This window comes from Zingiber officinale, chromosome 2B, assembly GCF_018446385.1.
Source record: "Zingiber officinale cultivar Zhangliang chromosome 2B, Zo_v1.1, whole genome shotgun sequence".
NCBI lineage: Eukaryota > Viridiplantae > Streptophyta > Magnoliopsida > Zingiberales > Zingiberaceae > Zingiber > Zingiber officinale.
The window spans coordinates 67,353,777-67,361,606 of NC_055989.1; positions in this window are offsets into that span (position 1 = coordinate 67,353,777).

Sequence of the window (7,830 nt, forward strand, 5' to 3'; positions counted from 1 at the left end):
TTCCTTTTTTTTGTTTAGGCCTGATATGAAGAGATATCAGACCCAACGAGAGATATCATGCCCACGTTGGGCCTGATATCTCTTCATATCAAGCCCAATGTGGGCCTGATATGGGAGATATCAGGCCTAGTAACAACAAAAAATAAAAAAATAAAAAAAAGAAATAAAGAGAGATTTAGGGTTTTCAAAACCTCTGGTCCACCACTAGGAGTGCCAAAAATAATAATGGACATCATATTTTAACTCCTTGCAATTTTAGAAATTCATAGAAACTGAAATGGGTGCAATCGGAGCTTTCTAGGTCGATCAGTGGGTTTCGGTCAAAACCCACTGATGGACCTAGAGAGTTCCGATTGCACCCATTTTAGTTTCTATAGATTTCTAAAATTGCAAGGAGTTCAAATATGGTGTTCATTATTTATTTTGACTTTTGATAAATGGTAACAAGCAAAATTAAAGAATCGGCAAAAAAATCCATATTGGGCCTGATATGGACTCAAATCAGGCCCAACGTGGGCCTGATATGGAATGATATCAGGCCCACGTGAGCTTTTATGCCGATTCTTTGATTTTACTTGTTAACATCTATAAAAAGCCAAAATAAATAATGGACATCATATTTGAACTTCTTGCAATTTTAGAAATCCATAGAAACTGAAATGAGTGCAATCGGAGCTATCTAGGTCCATCAGTGGGTTTTGATCGAAACTCACTGATCGACCTAGAAAGCTCCGATTACACCCATTTCAGTTCATATGGATTTCTAAAATTACAAGGAGTCAAAATATGATGTCCATTATTTATTTTGACTTCTTCAAATATATTAAAATGTGATTAAAAATTGACTAATGTTATTCCTATCTTTTGCCGACAGAGAAGAGAGAGAAAAGAGAAGAAAAGGAAAACAGTAGAAAAAGTCAAATTATCATGAGGGTAAAATAGGAAATGTATTTAAAAAAGTGCGCTCTTTGATAAATACCAAAGTAGTGTACGTCTTTTGATAAATTTAAATTTCCACGTGCACCATTTGATAAATTGCCGAAAAACCTTTCATCGTCGGATTAAAACATCTAACCTTACTATCCATTTAGTTATTTTTATTTATAATTTTATTACTATATATAATATTAATTTACGACCTCACTCTTTTAAAGAAATATCTTTATTATTTTCATTAGCGATCTCACTTCTAACAAAAAATATAAATCGGTTTTAAAATTTTAAGATTTGATTTATAAAAAAATTATTAATTCTATCCCTATAGTAGGGATGGGATTTATAATAAAGTTTATAACATAAAATCTCATATTATAAACGATAAATTAGAGAAAAATCTCTATCCCCATTATAAATCTTCATTACAGATACTCTATTAACAGTGGAAACGATGAGCTTTGGCAGTGGATTTGAAAATTATTTTTTATTTTCACGTATATCTCGGATTGTGCGCCAGCCGAACCATGGGCACAGTGAGTCGTCGTTGTTGCGGGGATGGCAGAGGAGGAGCAGAAGGAGTTTGTGTTGGGTGTGGGTCGTAAGAACAAATTGGCAGAGAAATTGCGGTTGAATGGAGAAGAGAAGGGAAGAATAGAATGGTGCGGCGTATGCGGCTGCTGTTGTGATGGGAGAGACCGAGCCCGTGATCAGAAGGCAGCGATGGTACTGACATTCGCAGGCGTGAGCTATGTACTATTGGCAGAGGCTTCCACTTCCGTCTCGTTGACCATTGACCATTTTATTTTCAGAATGCTTGGCCTCTTGGACGCTCTCGGTCTCCAAGTTGCTCGACCTTTTGAAGATTTCCATATTTTTTAAATTAAGATGGTAAATAAATCTATAAATAAATTTAAATAAATATGTTCCGCTAATTAATATTATAAAATAATATTTAACAATAAAATTTTTATTAACCTATTAAATAAATAAATAATTTTTTCAAATAAAATTACATTATTAAACCTAATAATCAATCAAATAAATTTAAAATATAAAAATATTTAAATTTATTTTTCAAAAGTTGATCCGTTGATACTATGTTGTAATGATAAAATATTTATATGATCTCTTAAATATTTATAATTCAATTTTTGGTTATGATATACTATAGGTATTTTCTTCTGGTCGAATAATAAATTTAAAATGTTGAGTTGTTGAGTCATTTGTTGTGAGTATTTATGGATTTACTCGGATGATTGATAAAAAATTTATATAAGTCGAATCAATTATTTCAAGATTAATAGGTCCAAAGAATTACATATCAAGTGTTGACTATAAAAAAATGATTCATCGGCATTAGTACTGCATAACCTACACTATACTCGGTTACACCTCTCCCACCGACATTCGTATTATATAAAAGAGGTAGATCTATCTTTGGACATTTTCTTATCGAAAAGGATTTTCTCTTTTTATTTATTTATAATTGATACTAGATATTTAGTTTACGTTTATTAATTTTGGAATGATCGATCCAATCTCATAGAGATTTTTTATCAACCATCAAAATAAATCAGAAAGTATTAGCCATTGGTGACAAAAGAAAACTTGGATACTGAAATTCAGAAACAAGTAAATGCTCAAACAAATCAAGCGTAGCTCAGCCAAGCTTCTTACCGCCGCATCTGCATTACAATTAGCAAAGTGTAGAAACTTTCAAGCACGGATTAGGGATGAATAAAAATTTAATTAAATAAAATAAATTAATTGAACCGATCAAATTTAAAAATTCGATTCGATTAATTCGAAAATTTAGTTTTTTTTTCTTAAAATCTATTTTTTTTTAGTTAAATCAGTTTAATTTTGATTTTCAAATCTCCTATTCGGTTTAACAGAATAAACCAATAATTTTTTCATCGAATAGGATAAATCCCAAAACTGACGAAGCGTAATAAAAATCCCTTGATTCGCTCATCGCTTCTCATATGTCTCTTCTTCCTTACGCCTTCGCCACGGCTTCGACAACCCAAGCAGCCAGGCCGGAGGTGCGATGGGAGGATCTTGCCGGTGTCTTCGCTCTCATCATTGGCTCTTCAACTTTTGCCCAACGCTCTTGCTATCGGCTCTTTCGAGGCTTCAACAACCTAACCCGGATGCGATGCCAATGTTAGGACTCTTCAAGAGATAGATTTGTTGCAGTGGAAAACTTGAAGCAATGCTAACACCTTTGTTTACTTAGTATTCACCTCCTTAAGGTGATTAATCCAAGGATCTACACTAGGCATGCATACAGTTCTATTATGAACACACTCCTTCTCGGAAATAATCTGGAGGCGGAGAGGCCTTACACAAGCTCACAATAAAAAAATACAATAATAAATACAAACTATGTTACATAATAAATCGAAAACGATGACAACTATGAACCTTATTCTGCTTACTCTTTTCTTACTTTGATTTATCCTCTTGTAAACTCAGAAATACAACATCACTTCACTCTGAATCGTCCAAGAATGGAGACAAAGAAATGTGTGGGTGTTACCTTTGAAATGTTCATGAACCCCCTTTTCTAGAGTTCTTCGATGCCTCTCAATCAATTCAGCTTTTCCCTAATCGATTGTTACATCATTCGATCATTTGAACACCTACATAATAGCTCTTTTTCCAAACCCTAATCTATTTGTGAGTCACCTCAATCGATTCAGAAGGCCTTAATCGATTATCCAATCAATTTCATAACCCTCTGTTCTCTTTCGATTAGCCCAATCAATTAAGACTTGCCTCAATCGATTCTTCCTCCTCATGATAAAACATTGCCTAATCGATTGACTCAATCGATTAACAACCATTGAATCGCTTGGGTCAATCAATTCAACCTTATTTTCATGAATTCCTCTTCGCAAAACTCCTGATCCTAATTGATTAGTCCAATCGATTAGGCTCGGGCCAATCAATTGACCAATTAATTTAGACACTTTCTGTGTTCTCACAAGAACCTCCTAATCGATTAGCTTAGGGTCAATCAATTGCCCTAATCGATTGCCCAACCCTAACTTTCTTAATCCAAGTCTAGAGTTTCCTTGCCCAACATCCGATCAACCGTGACCTGTTGAAACTTCCTTATCAAGTGTTCGGTTAACCTTTAACCCACTTAGACTTTCCATCTCGTGTCAACTTCCGAGTGGACATATGATCACCAAGTGTGATCCTCCTTGACCCACTTAGATTTTCCTCTTGCCTAACCACAGTTAGGATTTTTCCTCTTGCCAACGTATGATTCTCCCAAATCCACTTGGACTTTCCTTTGTCAATGTGTGGTCCTCCTTGACCCACTTGGACTTTTCTTTATCTAACCGCAGTTAAGACTTTCCTTACCAACATGCGGTCGTCCTTGACACACTTGGATTTTTCTTGCCAACATGAAAATCCTAATTTCAGTTAGGTAAAGGAAAGTCCAAGTGAATCAAAGAGGACCACACATTGGCAAGCCAAGTCCAAGTGGATCAAGAAGGATCACATGTTGGCAAAGGAAATTCCTAATTGCGGTTAGGCAAAGGAAAGTTTAAGTGGGTCAAGGAGAACCGCACTTTGACAAGGAAAGTTCTAACTATGGTTAGGCAAAGGAAAAGTCCAAGTGGATCAGGGAGGATCGTACGTTGCCAAGAAAAGTACAAGTGGGTCAAGGAGGATCACATGTTGGCAAGGAAAATTCTAACTGTGGTTAGGCAAACAAAGTCCAAGTGGGTCAAGGAGGATCACATGTTGGCAAAGGAAAATTCTAACTGCAGTTAGGCGAGGGAAGTCCAAGTGGGTCAAGGGAGACTACACGTTTGCAAGGTAAAGTCCTAACTGCGTTTAGGCAAGAGGAAAATCCAAGTGGGTCAAGGAAGACCGCACTTGGTGATCGGAAGTCCAAGGATAAATTAGCAAAGTCCAAGTGGGTCAAAAGGTTGACCGGGCACTTGGTAAAAAAGTCTCAACATGTCACGGTTGACCTGAGATTAGGCAAGGGAACTCCAAACTTAGGTTAAGCAAGTTAGGATTGGGTAATCAATCAGGTGATCGATTAAGACCCGTGTCAATCGATTAGCTAATCGATTAAGGGCATCTCTTTACAAAGTGGATGATGAATCAATCAAGTGATTGATTCACCCTGAACCCAATCGATCAAGTGATCGATTGGAAGTTGGTTTTCACGAAACATAATGCATTGCACTATGCTAAATCAATTGGGAATAATCTCAATCGATTGAGAATATCATAGGAGACTTAATTGATTAGCTAATCATTAAGCTTCATCATGAGCGAATAGAGAACTTCTAAATCGATCAGGTTATCGATTGAAGCTTCTTGATCGATTGGGTAATCGATTGGGAGAAGTTTGCAAGCAAATAGAGGGCTTTGTAATCAATTTGGTGATCAATTAACTAGGCCCGTAATCGTTTGGCTAATTGATTAAGTGATAAAGAAAAGAGCTATTGTGAGGTTTGGATGACTGGATGCGCTCAGATCTAATGTGGCAACCAATTGAGGGTAAGATCAATTGATTGGGAGCCCTAATCCATAGGATATAAAAGCGATGACGAAGATTCAAACGCAACAACTTCTTCTTCGATTCTTTCTGTCTATTCTTGAATGTTCTTGGAGCAAAGTGCTACTGCATTTCTAAGCATCAAGAGGTGATCCACAGCAACAAGAGATCAAGAGCAAAGGTTCCACATTGTAGTATTCATTTCCTTGTTCTTATTGTATTTTTTATTATATTTCTTGTGTATTCTCGTGTTGTAGTTTGTGTGAGGCTTTCCGCCTCCTAGAAGGAGGATTCCATAAAGTACTATGAGTGTGGAGAGTGGACCTTTGGATTAGTCACCTCAAGAAGGTGGATACCAAGTAAAATCAAGAGTGTTAGCATTTTCTTCGAGTTTTCGAAGCAACAAATTATCAACGAAGTGATTCGAGCAAATCACCTCCCTCCCTTTATCTTGTCTAATCTCTGTTGGTGCGGGAAGCATCCGACGATCAAACCTGGATTTTGATTATGTCAAAGGGTTCAAAGTTAATGTTACTTGTAGCCTAATAAGTTTGAATGAGCTTGCAAGAAAGTCCTAAGTTGTCTTAGGCAAAAGCCCATCTACGGTTAGGTAGGTGGAAACCCCTAGGAGGTGGTAACCCTAGATCATATGGGCCCTAGGTGAAAAGTCTTGGTGGGTCGAGCACTTCGGGCAGAAACCTAGAGTCGGGGACTCTAGGTTGAAATCCTAGTGGTCACGGACCGAGTGGAAGTCTGGACGGGTCATGGAGCGGACGTCCAACATGAAGACCAGAAGCCTCGAGCTCTGAGCAAAAGTCCAATCGGTCTGGAGGACCGATCTGGCAATAGATAACTCCTCCTGAGAAGAGTAGGTGAGGACTCGTTCCATGAAGAGGAAACAGTAGGCGTCGATTCGACCTAGAGTTTCAACGAAACTCAAAGTCAGAACTGGACAGTCAGAGGTTGTCAAATTTCAGTTTATATATATTGTTTTATACCTAGACTAATATTATTTTGCAGAAAATAAAGGGTTGGAAAAAGCTGGTCCGGGCGCCCGGAAGGGATCCAGTCGCCCAGAGTCCGGGAGCATGGAACTGGTCCGGGCGCCTGGAGCTGGTCCAGACGCTCGGAGGCGGTCTGGGCGCCCGGAACTCAAAAGTTATCGCCAAGCTGATGTGGAGCTCGTGGAGTGGCCGAGCCACGTGGTCCAAGCACCCGGAAGGGTTTCGAGCGCCCAGAACAGCCTATAAAAGCAGCTTCGACCAAGAGCTTGAGAACAACACAACGAACAACTTCCGCTTCTTCTTCTACGTCCGAAAGCTCCGACGACGGGTCTACTGAAGATTTTCTTATACAAAGTTGTCGGTATTCTTTAAATTTCTAATTACTTGTAAAACTTTATTTGTAATCTTTCTGATTAATTAGTGATTGTCCATCGAAAGCACTCTCACATGTGGACCTTGGAGTAGGAGTCGTCACAGGCTCAGAACCAAGTAAATTCTTGGTGTTTGCATTGTCTATCTTTGTTTTCCGCTGCGTATTTACTCAAAACGAACGAATTAACCACTAGCGCTATTCATCCCCCCTCTAGTGCTATTCACCCCCTCCCCTTTAGCACTTTACGATCCTACAATTGGTATCAAAGAGAGGTCGCTCTGATTTGATGAAACCACCAATCAAGCAGGGGGGTTCTTTTTTTAAAAACAAAATTACATATCGTTTTTGCTTAAAAAAGATTCTTATGGCTTTCATTTTTCCCTCCAAAACTATTTTTGAAAAATTCATTTTCATCTCTTCATCATTTATTAGTTTTGACAAAATATCGCATTTAACAAAATTTAAAATAATATTATTTTATTAATATTTTATTTTTTTCTAAAATTAGTAAATTGTTATTTTTATTTTTCTCCCACACTTCTAATCCAAGACCAAGTGTTGGAACATTTGTTATTATTTTTGTTGTGTGCGAGATTATTATTTTAATGGCCCACCAAGAAGGCTACAATATAGCTCGCCTGCCTCTTTTCTCCGGCGAAGACTTCGACTACTGGAAGGACAGAATGGAGTACTATCTGAAGACAAAGGTAGAGATGCGGATCATCATTCAAACAGACTTCTCCCTACCCGTCGACAGCACTGGAGCACTTGTCTCCTGCGACAAATGGGATGCACCAACTCATAAGAAAATTGAAGCCAATGCAAAAGCAACACAAACTCTTCAATGTGGCCTAACCAAAGAAGAGCTGAACCGGGTTGGTCCCTTCAACAATGCAAATGAGTTGTGGGAAAAGTTGATCGAGCTGCACGATGGCACCTCTGATACTAGGGTAAGTAAAAGAGATTTAATTTTAAATAAATTATAT